The 19547-nt window shown below is 42.5% G+C and overlaps 1 long non-coding RNA gene across 1 annotated transcript in view; it reads left to right on the top strand.

Annotated features, from left to right (window-relative positions):
• The first annotated feature begins 506 nt into the window (after window positions 1-506).
• LOC107209804 overlaps window positions 507-19547 on the top strand; it is a 175884-nt gene continuing 156843 nt past the window's right edge. Inside the window, exons 1-2 of the long non-coding RNA XR_001523714.3 lie at window positions 507-596; window positions 783-887. This is a non-coding gene — a long non-coding RNA (uncharacterized LOC107209804). The remainder of the gene's footprint in view (window positions 597-782; window positions 888-19547) is intronic.

The following is a 19547-nucleotide window of genomic DNA, read 5'->3' as shown; positions in this document are numbered from 1 at the left end:
CCCGAACTTATGTTGGAAAACGTGTGAGCTGCACAATTCACAGCTCTGAATAAGGGTGGGCTTGGTTTTTCTGTTCAAGAATATTTCTGGCTTGTTTATTGCTCAATATTGTATTGATTGGCGAGTTGAGAAGTTCATGATGAAGCGGAACAGTTTAGAGCTATGGATCTTTACTTTGTGACGCGCGGCGGGTGGGGAGCCTGCGGGAGCTGTGCCAGAGGCACCTGCAGCACAGGCTGTCCCTGCTGGCTCTCACCTCTGCTGCCCTCAGCACCTGCTGCTGCCCTAAAGCTCTGCCCTGGGCTGGGAGCACACTGGCACATTCCCACACTGCCTGCACAGGCACAGCCAAATAACCCTTGGTGTTTATTCGTGGTTAGTAGCATCTTTCGTTGTGTGGGTGGTTACTGGGGACAAGTAATTTGGGAAGCTTTCCAGAAGCTGTCATTGAGTGGTCTTAGATTTTATAACGTTCCTTGTGTTCCCGTGCTGTGCACAAGAATTCTCCTGACTCAAGAACGCTTGAGTGCTATGACTTACCACGTTTTGAAACTCACATGTGTTCCATCATGTTTAAATGTATTAGGAGTATTCAGGTAATCATTGTACCTTTTCATTTAATTTAAATCAAAGTTTTTTTCCCAGCGCTTACAGAAATGTTTTGGTGTTGACTGAAAAGAAAGATGTTATGGAAGATTTTTTTAGTCATATAGACAAGAAGAAATTCTGTTTGTTCACATCCAACCCCAGCTAAATGTGTGTTTTCCATTTCTTTGTGCCAGCTACTTTCTGGATTTATCTTGAATGAGAAGAGGAACTACTGAATTAACACTCAGGCAGAAAGTGTCCTGTGTTTGATGCTGCAGTTCAGAAGTCCTTCATAAATGGTGAGTAAGCCTCTAGCTGTGGATTTCCACACTGAGTTTTCAGCTTTGTTTCAATGAGTTTTAGGAAAAAGCTGTCTGATTTTCAGCTCTCAGTCTGGAGATGTGTGAATTGGAGTTTTTGCATGTAGGTTATGGAATTCTGTATTTTCAGAACTTATCTCCATATTTGAGCATTAAAGGTCTATTCAAAAAATAATAAATGCAACAAAAATCGTGATCTTTATAATTTTATCTGTGTAGCTGCAGCAGTCAGTGATCTGTCTGTGTGAATGGCTCTAGAATACAGATGTCTAAACAAGTGGTTTTGGAAAGAGAAGGTTTTGTCCACACTCTTACCCTGTCCCAGGAGAGGAATTTCTGAAAATGTGACAAAAGTGCAAATCTGTGTTTAGAAGTACTGAAATGGCTGTGTGCTAATGCTGGTTGCTTGCTTTGGGGTGTTTGGGATAAGTTTGCTGATGATGTTGTCAGTGTAATTTTATTTTCTTCAAATACAAGATGCAATATTATTTGGGAGTACAAGATCTCTCTCTGCATTATCTAGTGCTAAGTGTTGCTTTGTCTCAGTGTTGGGCTAGTCTACTTGCATGTTCACTTTTGGCCAAAATAACCTGAATTGGAGGGGGCTGGGAAAGAAGAAGGTGCTCGTAGACAGGTTTGTGGAATCACTGCAGTAAGTTTTAAATGATGTATGAAATGAAAAATTCCTGTCTGATGCACGGGGCGAGCGGAGCCATTGAAGTCTGTGAAATCTCTGCTGCAGAGGCTATTTCAGACTCCCAGGGTGTTTGGGTTGGGAGGGACCTCAAAATCATCTCATTCCGCCTCCTGCCATGGGCAGGAACACCTTCCCCTAGACCAGGTTGTTCAAGTTTTTCTGGTAATATTTCAGAAATTCCAACTTTTGATTTTTTTATAAAACTCTTCTGCTTTTGAAAGGCAGAAGACTTTCACAGCAACAAAATTTATTAGAAAAATCTTTCAAGATGGTGCATCAATAAATATCCTAAGGCAGTTTTCTAGGTTTGTGTGGGTTTTTGAGCCTGAGCAGCACTGCTTTACAGAGTGCCACGCAGTGTGAGGATGCTTTGAACTATCCTAAAGTGAGATTTTTAAAAGTTGAATAATGGGATTCAAGATCAGGAGTGCAGTGGTTTGTTTGAGAGGTAGAGTGGGCTTTGGAGCAGGAATGGAGTAAGAGCAATGGCCACTGGAAAAGCAGGAGTGCAGAGTTTGGGGGAGGGATGGATTTGCATGGCTGACACAGAGCAGGAGCTCCAGGGCAGCAAATGGGGACAGAACATTCTCTTGTTCCAGCTCAGTCACCCAAACTGTCCTCCTGCATTTCACGATGTGGCTCCTGTAAGGGAAAATAAGGTGGTTTCAGTTCTAACAGACACACAAGGATCTGAAGTAACATTATCCTGGTTAGTCAAACATCTGTATTTTCTAGCAATTGAGTTTGATATGTCTGTGCCAGTCTGTAGTTTTGAGCATTTAAGGAATGTGTGCACAGGTAACTCCTTACACTTTTGCATTTTGGTTTTATAGATGTTCTAGAAGTTCCCTTTCAGCACCCTTTCTGTGTAGTCTTTGCATATTTGAGTCCCCAAGTCTCTTAGCAGAGAATTTTGTTGTGTTTTTAAATTGCTGGTGATCTGGAATTTTTACATTGTTATTGAAAACTATACTGGAAGAGAAATAGTTTTTATATTGTGCCATCAGGTTTTTTAGAAAGGAGAACACGGTGTCTGAAGAAATTGAGAACACTTTCATAGATCGTACTTTGGTGTTTTTTTGGCATATTCACATTGTGTTTCTGCTCTCTAAAAGCACAGACTTCCTTCCATCTCTGCTGTTGTGCTGTGCTGATGCAAGCAAGCTTTTCATGGTTAGAAAGAAAAAAGGTAAGAGAACAGCATCTAGATGGCTTTTAAAGGCAGCAGCTGATTTGTTTGTTGTCATGATAGTCAGTGTTGCCCTTTTCTTAGTTCCTCAGTGTTGTTTCCTTCATTCAGTGTCTGGGGCTTCTGAATTGCCTGTCTGATCCACGCAATTGAATTTCCCCACTGTTGAGCTCTCCTGTCAGAGCAGAAGGGCAGAACTTTGAGGTGATGAACAAACCCCTGAATTCCCTGGTGCTGGTGGTGCTCTCACTCCAGCCCAGCTCCTCGTGCTCTCCTGTCTCAGGTGTCCTCAGCAGGTCCCAGGCTGTGTTTGGCTGGGCTGTGGCACCAGCTGCTCCCAGGCTCGCTCCTGTTCCTGTTCCTTGCCTTGGGGGCAGCCTTGGAGAAGTGGCTTTGGGGTTGGTGATGGTTCTTAATGTGCTGGTACATGTTTAGTTCTTCTGAGGAAACAGCTCTTCCTTCCTGGCCGGGGCGTCTTCTGACCTTGAAGTTGGAAATGAAGGTGTTACCTTTAATATCATTTACTGTGGATAGTATTTTGTATGGGTTATTGCAAATATGAATTAGACTTTGCTTTACTTGAAATGGAGGGGTTTGGAATGAATATAAAAAAAGGAAATAAGGAGTTACCTGATATTTGCAGGGCAATTATGTAGTAGACCATGATAAAATAGCATAAATAAACCAGATAGTCAACCTTTTTTTTAACTGAAATTGTTTGACACAGAAAAGGACTCTGCTTGATTATTGCAGAGCATTTACTACTGCATCTGAACAGGTTTTGACCAAATTTGGGTGTGGATCTTAGTCTCTGAAAAATATACCCACAAAAAAGTACTGCAAGCCTGTCCTTTCTTGAGTCCTGCAGAGCACCTGGTGCTGTCAGCCCGTGGAAAATGGTTTTTGCAGCAGATTGTCTGTAAGAAGTGTCGTGCAAGAAGTGTTTGTGTGCCTAAAGTGGATTTATCAGGCTGACTGGAAGTTACTTGTTCTTCAAAAATCAACCTTCTTTTAAACATTGTAGCTCTACTGTAAAAGTTACCTGTGGTTTACTGGGACTGGGCTGAAGACCCAGTGCTAGGAGATGCTGATAATGGAGCAAGAATTTGGGATGTTAAATAGGAACAACTGAATGAAGAAATGATGAAAAGAAGGTAAAATCGAATAGATTCAAGTAAGAATGGTTTTTCTGCTGGCTGGAGGGGCAGTAGTCCTTTCTTGGGAGGAGGGGCCAGGAGCTGATTGTGGTACGACTGTGCCACCAACACGATGTGTTTGTGAAAAAATCAAGTGCCACTGCCAGACATGTGTAGGAAAGAGTAATTCCAGAGAGGTTTGCAAACTACTGGTGGTGTTGTAACAGCTGGCAGGAGCTGGTGTATTTACAGAGGAAAAATGTGCAAATCAGGACTATCTCTGAGTGGGAGACAGTGCAGGGGGATCTCTGGATCTCATCATTACTCAGGGCTGGAACAATTAACACTGAGTCAGGACTTTGTTTTTCTTTAACAAGGAAAAGACAATGGGTCTTTCTCCTGATGATGGTCCTGAATGCATTTGAGATAAATGATTTGGTATTCTGACAAACTGGAAGAATAACATGAAATGTAGGATTATTTTTTTCCCAACTGAAATGTGTTAGAGCCTCCATGACACTGGTAGCAGGTGAAAGAAGAAAACAGTTCTTGAACTCTCTGCTAAATTGATATACTAATCAGAGTGCCTTTTCCAGAAAAGAAGAGCCCTATTTTGCCTGGACTCTATCTTTGCTATTTTCCTTTTTCAGAAATAGAAGATTAGAAGGTGTCTGCACCGATGTGATAAAATGTTCCCATGGAATTGTATTGTATTTTTGCCTTGAGTTGCTGGCAAAATGAAGTTGTTGGCTTTCAGTGCTGCTTTGTTTTTGTTGACCCCTTTTTGTGAATTCTCTGAGGAAAGAAACATATTCCCATCTTTTATAGTAATCAAATTTATCTGGCATCTCTCAGCCTCTTGCATTACTTATGCTACAGTTGACCAGCCTTGGGAAGGGTTTAGCGGGTTTATTTATTTATTGTTCTAAAGTGAAGGTTTTTGACTTGAGGTCCCCATGTAGTCCGTGGGGATTTGAAGAGGAAAAAAAAAGGAAAGTGCTTTTTGCCATTCTTTTGATGCAGCTGTTTTCTGTGAAACTGTTGAAAAAATACCCCAGACCACCTGAAACCTAAACAAAGCCCCCACTAGTCCAAAACCCCCAAGAAACACCGAGAGAGGGAAAAGCTTGATTATCTTAATTGTGTTGGAAATTCAACTTTGTCAACTTTCTTTTGTGTCTTGCTTCTCTTGCTGTTTTTCCATCAATTTATTTCTATGATTATAAAAACTAGAGATTGATTATGAAGGAAATCTGGGGCATCATCAGTTATTTTAATTTCAAATATGATTTATTTGACTCACACCCTTAAAAGCTGGGACTGATTTAATTTTCTTTTATGCTCATGAAATCCACAGAAGGCTGACCTGGCTGGCCATCTTCCTCTTCTTCTGCTTTGTAAGTCCCACACAGTATTTCCTCTCTGATTCTTTGATTTTATGGAATTTTTCTTTAAGGAGCAAACAATGAGAGTGTGGAAATGTTCATACGTTTCAGATGTGTATACCCATGTAGAAGGATTTTTTGTTGCAGGAGAAAAATCAAATCCTTGTCACCTAAACTGCTAATTATGTTTGATAAATGTATGGTATATGTTTAATGCAAAGAGAATTTAAGAAATAATACACCTTGTGTAATTACAGCGACCGAGCTACTTCCATCAATCTAATTTTTCTGATTCAGGTTCATTTGCATTGCATTATTTTTATTAAATGAGCTTTCAGTGGAGCCCTGCTCTCTGTCAAAAGAAGAATCAAGCCCTGCAATATTTCAGCGTGCATCAGTTGGGTTTGCAGGTGACACCACCAGGGCAGCAGCCCCAGCTCTCAGCCAGGGGCTCTCCTCGTGCAGCAGCCCAGGGGATCGGGTGCTGCTGCTCCCTCATCCCTTCGGACACCCAGCTGCTCGTCCCAGGTGCCACTGCTGCCATGGGAACTCGGATCCAGCAATGGAGGAGCTAGTAAAGACAACCAGCATGCATTTCCCTGTCTGTTCCCCTGCATCTTTGCACATTTTCTGTCCTTTCTGTCTCTGCAGCACTTGCGAGCTGTCACTGGTTCTCACCATAAAGCAGCGTGGGAATTCTCCCAGCTGGTATTTAGTGGAAACCAGCATCCTTCGTTCTCCCCACCCAATTTCCAAGCTTCCAATTAAAAGAACAATAATTTGGAACCAAATTTCTAGTCACAATACTGTTAACATTTAGTGTATGTTGTTGCAATTATTATTGAAGGTGGATATAAAGTTAGGTTAGTGAATATATGATTTTATGTAATAATTTTCTTATAGTTACCTGCCATGGATAATTTCCCATTTGTTGCTCTAGAACAGGCTCACTTTTAAAGATAGGACATAGACTACAATTGGTAATAATGCAATGCAAATTGTAATGATTGGGAGTTGAAATTAGCTAGAGAGAGAAAGCAGGCTTCCGATGTGAAAATCCCTTTCTGTGTAGTGTCCAAACGCGTTCTCTGCTCTCCCGTGTGGCTCTGAGGGTGTGCAGACACCCCGGGCAGGCAGCGCTGCAGCTTCTCTGCAAACACCTGCCTTTTGTGCTTTTCATATGTGTGGGTTTCACATCACTTCTAAATCTCTGCAGTCACAATATTTAGACTGTGTTAATTGGCTAATTGCATTTGGGAACTTTCTTTCCTAGCTGAAGGCAGCGTGTTTGGAGATGCCTGTGAGAGCAGCACGTTCACAGAGTGGGCCCTGGGGAGAGGGCAGCTCCTCCTGCCCCTGTCACTTTAGCTCTGGGATCTCCCTTCCACAGCTCAGGAGCATAAAAACTTGGGAGATGGGAAAATCGTGTCCTTTGTTACAGCTGTAGCAACAGATTGGGGAGTGCTGGGAGAGGGACAGGATGTGAAGGTTTGGGCTGATGGCAGAGCCTCATCCTGGTGGCCTCTGGGACACTGCAGTTGCCCTCCTCAAGGCACACACTTGTAAACTGATTCTCTCAATAGCACCAGCTGTCTTTGTACTGCAGCAGATTTCTCCAGCCCTTTCTCCCAAAGAGCCCAGAAATGGCCTCTGCTGGGAGAAGCAGGGAGCGGGAGGTGCCCCAGTAGAGCTTGGTGCCGCTGGACTGGTGTGTGACTGGCAGAAACAAACAGGGCTCTGTTGCTCTCCTTGGAAATAATATTTCCTGGAGGTGGCCCTCAGTGTCACCTCCCAGAGCCCTGTAGTGGCTTCACATCCTGCTTTACCCTGGTGCAAAGCCAGGGTGCTCACGGAGCAAATTTATGGCTTTTCCTTGGCTGGGAACCAGGGTCGCTCTCTCAGTCAAACGTGCTCCTCCCATGGGCCCTTTGGGAAGGGTCCATCACACAGGGAGCAGTTTTTTCAGAATAGCCCTACTCAGTTGCAGATTAAAGTTTGGAGAGTTTCCTTTAAAACACACTGAGTGCAGCTTTTGTTACTTCAAAAAAAGCACAGGATATTTCACATACCTTCCCTTGCTGTAATGATTGTTATAGACGTTTTCCCCTTAAAATAGCTGGAATTCATTAAGTCAAATTCATTGGCAAGAAATCTGTGAACTGAGTGTAACTTGTTTAAGTCTCAGGCCTAGTTAAAAATAGTTCACCGTGTGCATTAATTCTGTGGAAAACAAAAGAGTAAATAATTTCCATTAGTTTAATGGAAATGAGATAATGGCACGGTTTCTCCAGTGTGTTATAATTACACAGTTTATTTGAAGAATAAGATTCTAGAGTACTATAAGGAACTCTATATGGTTGTTACTACTGTAAACAATCATAATTATTGAAGTAGAAGGTTTTCTCAGGTCTGCATGGTCCCTGGGAACTGTTAAAACTCTTGTACAAGACATTAGATTTTTTAATTTTCTTTTAATTTTTTTAAAAAGCTTAAACCAATAATTTTCAGCTGAAGAGAGAATGTGGGAAGTAATTGCTTATCCCAGTCAGATGGCCCAGAATAACTTGAACTTTTCCAGTTTCTTAGTGGTGTGCAACAGCTTCTCTGATGTGTGTGTTTGGTGATGAGCTCACTGCAGCGAGCTCAGCAGCCTGCTCTGCTCTCTGGGGAGAATTAAAATGGGAGGGCTTTAAAATGCTGCAGGAACAGGGAGCAGCAGTCTGGGAGTGGAGCTTTGGCCACCCCAGATCCTTCACAAGAACATGGGACAAACTCGCTGAGGTGCAACTGATGGGTTATTGCATTGGTTGTGGATTTGAAAGCCAGGAAGGAGTCTGACATCCTGGATAATATGTGCCATTAAAATGGTTCATTCTGTATTAGGTCTCAATTCTGTGTTTAAATAGTCTGTATTGTGCTGCTTCAGCTTGTGTTGCTGTTTCCAGGAGGAGAATCTGTTCTTCCCTCACCACCCAGTCAGGCTTTGCTGTGTACATCTTTGTGTCTGAGTTTCCCCAGCTCCAGCTTCTGGACTTCTCATGCCAAGACATTTTAGATTTGTCAGTCAGCTCGTTCTCACAGAACCCCAGACTTGTCTGGGGGGGAACAGACCTTAAATCCCATCCCATTCCATCCTTGCCATCCCTTCCAGTACCCCAGGCTGCTCCAAGCCCCGTCCTACCTGGCCTGGGACATTTCCAGGGATCCAGGGGCAGCCACAGCTGCTCGGGGCAAAGCTCTGCATAGTTTCTTCCCATGGTTTATTGGTAATTATTGTGCAAACAGGTTAATTAAATCTTTTCTTGCACTAAAAAATAAGGGAGCAGTTTTACCTTTCCTAACACTGTCAACCAAATTTGTTGTCTCATCAAAACCAAAATCTGGCTGGCTGTTGTCTCTCAGAATCCTGGAATTTTTCTCTCTCTGTCATTATACCATGGTGAAAGAAATTAGCTCTGTGACTACTTTGGGGGCTTTGTTTGCCATTAAATATATTTCTAGCTAAACAGGATAATACTTGTTTCCATTTTTGTATAAAACAAAATATACACGTGCTATTGTTTTGACAAACTCAGACACCGAGGCTCTGCTCTGTCCTATTATTTAATTACGTCTTCCAGATTTCTTGGTGTCTTTGGTGCTGTTGCAGAACTAACTACGGTGTAAGAAGGAAAATATTTTGTAACATTAGAAAAGCTCTGTAAGGGTAGAAAACGCTCAGTAAGCTTTTTCCATGATCTCCAGAGAAAGGCATGGGAAAAATAAATTACTTTCTAAAGTTTGGGATGCACATTTAAAATGTGATCTGGCAATTTTATTGGATTATTTGAATTTTCTTTTTAATTGGTTCAATTTTATTGAACTACTTGAAGTTTTAAGCTATATGGTATTTCTGCTATTTGTGTGTTATTAAGCTTCCAGTTCAATTAGCTTACAGAGCAATTAACAGGGTGTTAGCAGGTGATTGAACAGACGGATTAATCGCTGCCATGGGCTGGGGTAGAGCCTGGGAGGGTAAAGGCACCTCTGATCTGGGCTCTGCACGGGCCTGACCTGTTTGTCTCTGGTTATTAAATAACTTCTGTGATTGACTCCTGTATAAATTAATACTGCAATTTTGAGGATTTATCTTAAAACAGATTGTCTCGTTGGTTTAACTGGACCTGAAATATATTTGTATATATATGTATATATATATATGTATATATATATGTGTGTGTGTGTGTGTATTTGGCAAAATTGTAGCCTGTTTCAATCAAATTTTTCAGGCTAATCAGCTGTAGTTTTTACTCAATCCATCACTAAGAAAATAGTGTTGTTTATAATACTGAATTTTGCTTTAAAAAAAATATATTAATCAGTAATTCAGAGAAATTAAAATCCTGAATGCCATGGAAGTGTAGCTCTGTGGATGTAATTGATAATGCCTTCAAAATTAAAAGCCTTTATAACAGTTACCTTATCTGGTATTGCAGTTTCACTGCTGTTCACTAGCAAACCTGATTTTATAACTAAAAAAATTAACTGCAAATCCCTCTGAACTGTGGTGTTGGGTTTGGTACAGGGCATGAAATAATTTTTCCGTCTTACCCCGCCGTTCTCCGAAGGTCAGCCTTTCAATTGGGCTGTTACTGTCTTGCTGCAGAGTTTCCAAGCTACGTTAATTTTTGGGCTGCCATTGATGGATGGAGCAGTTGGAATTGTGACACGCAGCAGCCTGACTGGAATGACCTGCAGAGGCAGATGTCGGCCTCTTATTTCATGCCCGTTTGTCAGAAAGAAAAAACAGCTTTTTTTATTTTTTTATTTTTTTTTTGAAGCAGTCCTGCTTTTCTACACGGAGAGAGCACTTGTGGGTGGGTGTGCTCTTGATACACATACACACAGAGGCATATAAAAAATCACATTTATTTATCGTTGCTAGAAAACCTGGTGAAGTCTCTTGAGAATTCATCAGTGCCCAGTACCGAGGATGTGCATATTCCAGTGTTTGCTGTGCTGCAAACCAGTGTGCGAGAATTGTCTTGAGAATTTATTATTTCATAAAAAGGTTTTATTTTGCCCACAGATAAGCTGAGAAAATGCACATTGTTCTTTTGTGGTACCTGGGAATTTACAGTTTCAAAAGAATTTCCTTTGTGATCTGCTTTTGCAGATTCATGGTACATCAGAGAGATTTTCTGTTCCTTGTCCAAAATTTCTCTGTGAGGATGACACAGACCCTTATTGGGTGCACGGGGCTGCTCCTTTCATGTGAGAGCCAAACCCTCACCAGAAATTAACTCAGGGAGGGAGTTTTTCCATTGAAATATAAAAAATTCAATTTAAAGGACTGATGCAGACAGAAAAAGCTGAACTTTCCCACTTGGCTTGTACAGAGTCTTGAGGAAGAAGTAATTTATTGGGTTGATATGGGTAGAAAAAAACGGAAATATTTAAATTAAAGAATGAAAAATCACTATAACTGTCAGAGTTAAATGTGAGCAGATCTCAGTGAAGCCTTTGAGTGCCTGTGCTGCCTTTGGACTCTGCCAGGGACATTGAGGGAAGGAATTCTGGGGTGATTCTCTCCCCTTGTCCCCTGACAAGTTTTGCCATTGATTTTGATTGGCTTGGAATTCTACCTTATAACATTTTCTTTATTTCATCATTCTCCAATTGAGATTGCTTTCCTTTTCTTAGTAAACTTTAAATTCTTAGTTTTAACTTTGGAACTAATTCTTTGTTTCTAAAATTCACAGAGGACATAGAAAACACATAGGAAAAAAAGAAATGTAACTTAAATCTGTTGTGGTCTAGTTGGAATCACGTAAGAGTCAACCCATTAATCATAAAGGTATGAGACAGTTGTGCAAATCTGCAGATAATAAAAAATCATATTGTATATGTAATGATGGGTCCAGGTCCATTTTAGTGACAAACCCAAACAATTTTTAAGGTTGTCTTTTATCATTAATGTACATTTTAATACTCGATAATCCAAAGTTGTGCCTTCATTTTAAAAAAATAAAGAACTCTAAGTTGTGAAAATAGGAAAAGAGCAGGATCTGTGTATAATGTAAATAAATAAAAGATGTGTGTTTTTTGCAGCATGTGTCCTTGTCTGCTAAAACAGCATCTCTAGAGATTGTGTGATCCCTCTCACTGAATGCATGGAATTTCAAGGCTGGGTATTTTAAGGTTTTTTTCCATTGCAACTGGAACAGCCAAAGTAGAAATCTGGGTTTGGTGCAGATTATTGCATGGGTTTCTTTGTTCATGGTTCTGTGCAAGACAATATTAAAAGGGCTGACTCTCTTCCTAGGTTCCAGCAGGCTTCAATTTCTTGAGTCTTTCCAAGTGCAAGCAGGGAAATGCTCCTGGTGAACACAGTGTTAGTGCAGGTGGAGAGCCTCAAAATGCAAAACAGAGCAAATTTCTAGGAATGTTGCTAACAGCAGCTGGGCTTCCTAGTAAGTGCACAGAATCCCTCTTTGCAAATTATAGTAGATGTTTATTGTAAAATTGGTACTGAAAAATATACAGGACTTATTTTAAAAAAAAAAAAAAAGTACCAATTTAATTGTTCTGTGCCTGATAAGAGAAACTTTCTCCTCGCGGTTGTGTACTGTGGGATTCTTCTGAGCTCTCAGGCTGTGAAGCCTCTGGCCTCTGCTCCCAAGTAATTGCTGTTTTACTTGGGAATTCCATCACTAACATTTAAAATGCTAAAAGTTGCTAAAATCCCAGCCTTGGAGGTGCTGCAGTGCAACCCTAATGTTTTGCCATGGGTGGGAACCCCAGTGCTGGGAATCTCAGGTGTGTTTCCAAATCATTTTGTATGGCATTAGAAAGAGGTAGGTCTGTCCAGCAGTGATTGTTGTGGATCTGTGGCTGGAGCAGGCCAGTGCTGTGTGCCTGTGTCCTTTGGAAGCCTCTCTGTCTCTGCTGGGGAACAGCTCTGCTCCTCTCCTGCTTTTCCATTTGCATGTGATTATCCCCAGTGACGCTGAGTGCTGCAGCCTGTTCACAAGACTTGCCTCAAAATGTTGCAGATTATCAGGACAGGTTGTCATTTCTGTTTCAGAAGTCACTGATGGAGACTAAGAAAGCCCTTTGGCCATGCTCTGCTGCCCATTCCCCCGAGCAGCTGAGGACATGGACCTTTCCCTTGGCTGATCTCTTGGGTCGATCACTTGGGTGTTAAAGGACTAAAAAACACTTGATGGCCTCTCTCTCCTCTTGGAGTTTGGAATGATGGAAGGAAATGGGTCGGTTAACATTCTCTCTTTATGAGGTTATTACTATAACCAGATGTTGAGGTTTTCCAAACATGCTCCATGGTTTGTCTTTGCTTTGGACAGTGTTTCTTAGTGCAAAGCCAGGAACTAAATATGAGTGTGCTACTTAAAATGCCAGTTAAAGTTGCCTTGGTAGAAATAAACCTTGCTGGGTGTGTGGGGGAGTTTGCCTTCTGTTGGGGACAAATGTTCCCATCGTTGTCATCCTGCTCATGAAGAAATTTTCCTGCTGCTTTGACTTGCTTTAGGTCACAAGTGCAGGTTGATGGCAGGGACATGTTGGTGTTCTGGGAGGGTGTGCAGCCCTGGGGAGGGCTGGGGGCAGCACGGCTGGGTCGGGGCACGGCGCGCAGTGTTTGTCTCATGGGGTCATTCCCTGTGTCACCTGCCATGGACTGCAGCCAGCTGGTCCAGCCAGCACCCCTCCCACTGCTGTCCTTGGGCTCTGCCCTTGGTCACTTCCATCACACCTTGTCCTCAGAAATGGCACTTCCAAAAAGTGGTACTTGAGGTATTTTTTTCACACCCATCACCAACTCGCTCTCCTGAAGACCCAGTAGCACCAGGGTGGTTTAGAAAAGGGACACAAGGGTTTGATGGCACCGCCCTCCTTGGAGATGAAAAGGAAACAATTTTTTCTGTGTTCAGGAAGAGAGTGGTAGGAGAGCTTTGGTTTGTGGATGTTAAGAGATTTTAACTCGCTGGAGTCCTCAAGTGATCAGTGCTCTCAGCATATGTTATGTCAGATGCTCCCACGTATCTGCCTGTTATCTGTTCCCATCCCTGCTGTCCCTGTCTCTCCTCTCTACATGCAAGGCAAGGAAGGACATTTTTCCTATATCTACTTGTGAGTTTTTTCAGCAGTGGTGACACCACAATGGTGTAACCAGTGGCTGCCAGTTTTCTGAACATAACATTCTGTTTTTCTTTCCAGTTATTTTTTTATATTAATTAGTTAATTTTTATATGAGCCCATTGCTGCTGATAAATAAAGAATAAAATGCAATATCAAGGGCCACATAGCAAAGTGGGATGATGATTTTTGTTAAATTTTCTTGATCTAAATCTTCCTGATAAACTTCTCATTTGGCTGATGTAGTGGAGCCAGAGCAGAGCTACATTGATGAGCTTTTATTGCCATCAGATTCTGCCATCCTCCCTGTCCCTTCTATTGGACAGGAACTCCAGACTGTTCCAAATTCACACAATTCAGGACATGAAACATTCCCAGCCTTTGAAAAATACAACATTTAAGCAATAGGATCCAGAAAATCAATTTAATAACAAAGATGAGCTCTGAAAAATACCAGACAGTGTTTGGAGGAGAAATTGACTCCTGGATCTGAGACAGGTAGAATAATTAATTATTCAGGTGTCACCCATTACTAAAAGTATCTTTTCACCAAGACCTGAGAATTGTCTTCCAGTGGAAATTGTACAATTACCTATGGAGTAAATGGTCTAGTGTACATTCATATGTCAAAATGTGCTTCGAGATGTATGTCAGCACTTTTGTGCAGGAGAGGGAAATAAATCAGAGCCATGCCTGAACTATCTCCCTGTGCTGGCGCTGTGAGGTCCCGTTTCACCTGCTGCAGCTCCTGTGAGCTAAAGCTTCCCTGTTTTGTCAGGGCTTCCTTCTCCTTTTTCCTACTTTTCTTATTTAACTTTGTAAAGGAAGTGATCAAGTGCAGAAGTTTCTCTTTAAAATCTCTTTTACTTTCTTCAGAACCTATTTCTGTTAGTTTTTAGTTTGCAAATGAGCAGCCTTCATTCTCTTGTGAGACCTGGGTATTGAAACACTCGATGAGTAGCAACTGCTCAGAGTTCTGGAATACAGAACTGGGCTGTTCTCATGGCAGAGCCTTCAGCTCTGCTCAGGCCAGAGCACCACAAGCTGGGCACCGAGTGGCTCTGGTGTCCAGTCTCCCCACACACCGGAGCTCTTAGCCATGGGCAGCCTGCCAAGCGTTAATGGAGCTTTTCCTCCCAGAACGTGAGGATGTGCTGGGTCATGGCAGGGCTTTGGGGTTCCCAAGGGCTGGCTCCTGTCTGTGATGCCTGCACAGTGTTTAGCTCCTGTATGGCTTAGGGCTCTGATGTGGAGGTGTTGCAGGTGCCGCTGGCTGATCCGGGGCTGCCGGCAGTCCGAGCAGACTCTCGGCTCCGAGGAGAGCAGGGCTGAGCACGGAGGTCTCTGGGGGTCCCTGCATGAGTAACCTAGCACTCAGCCTCCCCTCTCAGCGGTGGCAGCTGCTGTTTGACACCATCTGACCTCATCCAGCAGAACTCCAGAAAACCAGTGCCCCTCGGGGGCTTGGCTTTGGGGGTTGTTGGCTTGGGGGTTGCTTTTTTCTTCTGGAGCAAATGACTTTGACTATCCAGCTCCTGTTGCTCAAAGAAATCATATTATTTCTTTTTTCCTACCTCCCTTTGCCTCTCTCTGACAGATTTAAATAACAGCAAGGCTCCTATTTAAAATGATAACATCCAGGAAATTAAAAGTTAAGCTGTTTGCTGTCCGTAGCTCGGCGTCTCTGCTTTCCCCCTCTCAGCAGTGGCGTAAATGAAGGACGAAGCTCAGCCTGGACTTCCAATTTCCTGGCTGGTGTGTCTGTGTATCAAAGGCTGCTGTTGTACAGTCTTCATCTCTGGGAAGGATTCATACACAAAATATTATGGAAAACTAGGGAACAATCAGAGGAGAAATTAGATACTCTGCAAAGGTTCATATTAACCTAAATTACCTCAATGTTTTGTTGTGTAAGCAACAAAATTCAGAAACTAAAGTGTTATAAGTCAAGTGCTCGTCATTTACGGATTACTTAGAGTTTATAATGTCTTGTATCTGGGTAGCTTTGCCTTTGAGGAGCTGGGCTGTATGATGATGGTGTGTTCCCCCTGGAAGAGCAGGCCTGACTGACTCTGAGCTGGGAGTGCTGCGTGGCCCTGGCGGCGCAGGGATGACGGGACAGGGACTCCAGTGCTGGGAAGGATGGAGGTGCCAGTGCTGTGCTCCAGGGAGTTCCTGAGAGAGATGTTTGGGAGAGCAGAGAAATGGCAGAGAAAATTAGCAGGTGAAAGGCACAAAGGACAGGTCAGATTTAAGACTAATTAATCCGTTGGTGCAAGAATGGAATTAAATATTTTACGAACACTTAGAAAACACTTCAGTTTCTGGTTAGATAAAGGTTGTTGGCCAAAGAGCCCATTCACACCTGAGCTGACCTCATTGCCTATCACAGCTTTCAAAGTCCCTTCTCTGTTGCTGCTCCACTGATTCTCCCAATCTGGAGAAGCAAAAACAACAGCTTTTTTTATTGTTTTAAATTCATCGTATGACACGCATCTTTTGGTATGAAATGATAGATGAGCTCTCTTTTTTGTATCAATACATATTTTTTTTCTGGTTTTAACTTCACTGAGTATCTTCCCAGTCTGTTCCCTGCTCAGGCTCTTGGCAGGTGCATCTTTCTTTATTGCTGTGAAAAATGGGGTGCCTTTATTCTTATTAAACTCAAAATATCTGAAATGAATTTCAGATTTATACAGGGAAGTCTCACTATTTGCAGAATGAATCATAAATGCCAGTAATGCAATTTTAAAGAGACGTTTTCTCACAGAAGGAGAAAAATCCTGGAATCTGGATGTCTGGCTTCCCAGTTCTCACCAAAGCAGCTGGGAATTTTCTCTGTATTGGTTTTGTTTTAATACTCCAAAGCTAAACAGCAATGGAGAAGAATTTTAAAAAAATGGTTTTTTCTGTCTGTTCAGAAATTTGCAGGGGTTTTGTGTTTGAGAGGTGCCAGAGTTATCCCCTCTGCTTAAAACACATGCTCAGACCTACACAACAAACACGGTAGGTGCCAGTGGAGGGGAGAGAAAGATTTAAATTCCGATTGATTTTCACGGCTCCCATTCCTCCGTGCTCTGTGTGTGCTGCCTGGGACTCAGCCCTGCCTGCAGGAGCTTGGCAAGGACAGAAAATGGAACTTGTGCATTGGATTTGCTCCTGGTTGTGCAGATGCAGCTGAAGGCAGTTTGGGCTGTCCCTTCTGTGCAGAGACAGGAATGGTTGGGTGGCCCTGGGCCAGGACAGTGCCCACAGCCCCAGAGGGGTCAGAGCTGCCCAGGAGCCTCAGTCCTGCCTTGGAACAGCCCAAAGGAGCCCCAGGGAAATGAGCTCAGCATCCTCTGGCTCCCAGGGGCTGTTTTGGGGATGTTCTGGGAAGATACCAGTTGGGTATGTTTGGGAGCTGATATTTTCCCCTCCCCTTGATCATTTCAGGAGAGTGATTTTCATCAGAAACCAACACATCAGCCAAAGCATCTACATTTAAAAAAAATATTATTTCACAATTTTCCACAGGCACATTTGATGTAAACCCTGGAGGTGTATTCCCCCAGTACCTATTACCTCCATTTTAGGGAAATTACATTAAATTATTAGTGACAAATTTACTTGTCTGCCAATGTGTTTTTCTTGAATTTTACTACAACATCAATACTTGGCTGTTTTATATGGGCCCTCATTTACCTGTCTTTGAAGGCAGTCACCCCTCTGGGAGCTTTGCCTGTCACTAACATGCACTAGGAAGAGTCTTTAACATTTGCTGTTTTGAATCAGGGGAAAAAAATATGTTGCACTTCAAAAATATAATCTGTTTCTCCAACCTTCTAGTGTGTGCTGGCTCTTTTTTAGAGAGCAAAGCCTGTCAGGAGGGCAGAGGAGATTCTGGTTTATCAGTGTAAAGGTGCTCACCAGGAGGGACTTAAACTTCCTTTCTCTGGTACATCTTGGGCTGGGGAAATTACCAGATTTTGCTTGTGTTTGTGTCTGTGCAAGAATCCAGTCTGATGCCAAAATAAAAGCAGATGGGAAAAAAAAAAGTCAGACTGGGATCTAAATTCAATGAAATTCAAAGCTCTTCCAATTGCATAGGAAAATACAGCCATGAGGCATATGGGAAATAATTTAGGCTTTTTCGAGCAGTCCCAGCATGCTGGGAGTGAGGGTCACTTGTGGCCTTTTTAAAATCTTTAAAGTCTTTGTCTTCAACTGCAATTAGTGTTAATTCCAAAGAAATGAATGTTTCTGAATTTACCATGCTGCAGTAATGTTTGTATAAGCACACAAAAAATATTCTGCTGTTTGAGGCAGAAGCTTTTTCAGCCGGAGTTCACAGAATGCTGGAACAGTTTAGGTTGGAAGGGAAATAAAGCTCATCCAGAGCCACCCCTGCCATGGCAGGGACACCTTCCAGTGTCCCAGGCTGCTGCCAGCCCTGTCCAGCCTGGCCTGGGACATTCCAGGGAGGGGATGCTGCTCCTGTGGAGTGCAGGAAGGCAGGGCTGCTGTAGGGAAGGGCTCTGATGGAGGAGCAGCACGCTCAACCTTCTGTTGGAATCCAGGCTTAAAAAGGAGCAAGATTCTAGTGCTGGCCAGAGGTTTCTGGGGAATGCTTTGGTGCTTCAACAAATAATATTGGCTATAGAATAGTCCAGTATTTTGTTCCCTAAAATACTGACTGCTAGAATTGCAGTTGCCTGTGTTTTACTGGACACGAGGGGATGTTGCTCCTGCACATCCCTAACTCTGAGTTTTAAAATCTCTGATTAAAGGCATGCTTCAGGCTATGTGGGAGGGTTCCCAGGGACAGAGCTGCAGGAGCACCCTACAGAGAGTTACCCTGGTGCTGTGCTGGGAGAGATCCTGGGCCCACAGCTGGATGGATACAGACTGCTCTCCTGAAGCCACAGAAGCAGCAGAGCTGTGAGCAGCAAAGTCTGTCCTGGGGCTTTGTGCATCATTCACTGCCTTGTGACCCAGGTTCTGTGACAGCCCTTCAGGTGTCAGACGCTGGAAACCAGGAGGAATTCTGCTGGGAGTCGTAAATTCCACATCAAGCTTCCAGCAGTTGGGATTTCTAGTGCTGGGGCATCATGTTTCTGGGAGCGGTTCTGTCCTCCTCGAGAAAACCTGAGGAGGTGAAAATGGATTATGAAGGTACTACCACAGAGTAGGTTAAAAAGCTTTAATCAAATTCCTCTCAATTTAGCAAAGCAGCTGATTAAAATCAGCTTTTAAGTGGGACTTTAGGTACCCCAGAATAACTTGTGCTCTGAAAGGGAGAGAGGGGATCTCTGAGTACAAGTTTGTGGGAGGAAGATGATGGAAGTGTCAGGATAATTCACTTTCACTACTGAACATAACATGAGTAAGAAACATACTAAGAGGAATTATTTTAATTCTTAATATTTTTCATTCTGTATATAAATTGCTGATAAATTCAATTTTTCTTTCACATCTTCCCTCACTCTTAAATATTATTTCAAAGACTTTGCGTTGCCTCTTTGGCACTGAGACTGCCATAGATCCATGAGAATTCCGTGGAATAACTGTTACTTTCCCTTGTATTATATCCAAATCTTGAACAAGCAGCAAAATGGAGCATATACTTAAGATGTACCTCATAATTCATTTCAATTTATTCCCTCACCGAATCAAAATGATTATATAAATCAATGCAATTTTAAACTGATTAACCTCAAACCCTCTTAATAAGAAAGTGGGGGCCACGGAGTTCAGGGGATGTGAAATGCCTTTATGTTGGTTTGCTGATTTTTTATCCTAGGACTGAAAATAGAAGATGCCTATTATTGCCATCAAATATAATTTGATGAGGAAATTATATTCGTCAAGGACTTTCCTCCTCCTTTTTTAGATGTTGCTGTGCCAAAACCCAATGTCAGTGCAATGTGTTTCGGCCTAAAAAGAAGGTGAGGGAGCAAAGGGGACCTTGCTGCTTCCTTGGGGTTTTTCACTATGCACTGAATTTTAAAACAGCTTTACACTCTTTTTTTGAGAGCCTGGTAGAAATTTTGGAAGGATCATGTAAAACTGTTTCTGACGAGTTCCTCAGTGCTCTATGAGACTGTCTGGGAAAAGGGT

Source organism: Parus major, chromosome 11 (assembly GCF_001522545.3).
Source record: "Parus major isolate Abel chromosome 11, Parus_major1.1, whole genome shotgun sequence".
Lineage (NCBI taxonomy): Eukaryota > Metazoa > Chordata > Aves > Passeriformes > Paridae > Parus > Parus major.
This window is presented reverse-complemented; position numbering and strand designations above follow the sequence as displayed.